The sequence below is a fragment of the Mastomys coucha genome, unplaced genomic scaffold (assembly GCF_008632895.1).
Source record: "Mastomys coucha isolate ucsf_1 unplaced genomic scaffold, UCSF_Mcou_1 pScaffold14, whole genome shotgun sequence".
Lineage (NCBI taxonomy): Eukaryota > Metazoa > Chordata > Mammalia > Rodentia > Muridae > Mastomys > Mastomys coucha.
The window spans coordinates 52,816,077-52,817,817 of NW_022196896.1; positions in this window are offsets into that span (position 1 = coordinate 52,816,077).

Consider the following 1,741-nt stretch of genomic DNA (forward strand, 5'->3'; position numbering starts at 1 on the left):
GTGGCTTATTCTGATTGGTGCAGTATCAAACAAAGAATCTCTTCAGGCATTGGTTGGCTTGCTCATGGGGGCTGTTTTGGCTTCATTTGCCCCATTACCTACTAACTCCTGTACCTGGAAAGCCCCTGGAAAGGGGCGAGCTGGAAAGTCCAGGATTTTAGTTAGTGTGGTCAGGGTGTTCTCAGAGTTCAGTACAGGGAGGGGTAGAACATCTAATCTTGTTCTGGTAGGTCTTATCAGTTATTTTATGTTCTGGTCAGCTTTTAGTTCATCCCATCCCTCCTGACTTTAAAAACTTTGTTTTTCTTATACAAGAAGATGTTTCTACTATAGGTAATTTTGGCTTATTATTTCTTTTTCAAAAGTCTTGTTTTTACCTTTATTCCTACACTATCCCATCTCTACCTCCCACTGGATCCTTTCTGCTCCCCTCCCCACCCACCACAGCCCACCCCTACAATCTATTCTATTTCCCCTTCCTAGAAAGATCTATACATGCTCCCTATAGACCCCTATTTACCAAACCTTTGTATTATATACATTGTAGCTTTACTATTATTTACTTAATGGCTAATGTCCACTTAATACAAACCATATTTTTCCTTCTGAATTTGAATTACCTAACATGATATGCTTTTTTTCTAGTTCCATTTGCCTGTGACTTTAATGATGTCAGTTTTTAAACAGCTGAGTAACTTTGTGTTGTGTAAATGTATCACACTCTCTTTATCCATTCTTCTATTGAGGAACATCTAGGTTGTTTCCTAGATTAAAAAAAAAAAAGTCACAAAGAACATGGTTGAGCAATAGGAAGCATACTTAGGGTATATGCCCAAGAGTGGTATAACTGGGTCTTGAAGTTGATTGATTCCAAATTTTCTGAGGAAACCTCATATTGATTTCCATACTGGCTGTACAAGTTTGCACTCCCACCAGCAATGGAAGAGTAACATCTTCACTTTCAGGTACTATCACTTGTTTTATTGATCTTAGCCATTCTGACAAGAGGTAAGATGGATCTTAGAGTTGTTTTGATTTGCATTTCCCTGATGGCTAAAGACATTGAACATTTCTTTAAATGTTTTTCAGCCCTTTGAGATTCCTCTATTGAGAATTCTGTTTAGATCGGTACCCCTTTTCTTAATTGGATTATTTGTTTTTTGTTTTTTGTTTTTTTTTGATATCTAGTTTTCTGAGTTCTTTATATATTCTGGATATTAGGAGCAAGACAAGGTTGTATACTGTCTCCATAGCTATTCAATATAGTACTTGAAGTTTTAGCTATAGCAATGAGACAACTAAAGGAGACCAAGGTGACTGGATCCATTAGTAAAATATCTTTTATTGTTGTTTTATTGTTCAGGATCAATTTAGCTCACCTGAATGTTCCATTTTTCCTGTGAAGTTGAGAATTTTACTTTCCAGGTCTGTAAAAAACTGTGTTGGAGTTTTCATGGGAATTGCAATGAGCCTGTAGATTGCTTTTGGTAGAATGTCCATTTTTTACTATGTTACTTCTACCAATCCATGAGCATGGGATATCAGTTCATCTTCTGATATATTTTTCAATTTCTTCCTTCAAAAAATTGAAGTGTTTATCATATAAGTCTTTCACTTGCTTGCTTAGAGTTACCCCAAGATATTTTATATTATTTGAGGCTATTGTGAAAGATGATGTTTCCCTGATCTCTTTCTCAGTCTGTCATTTGTACATAGGAGGGTGGATGATTTTTTTTTTTTT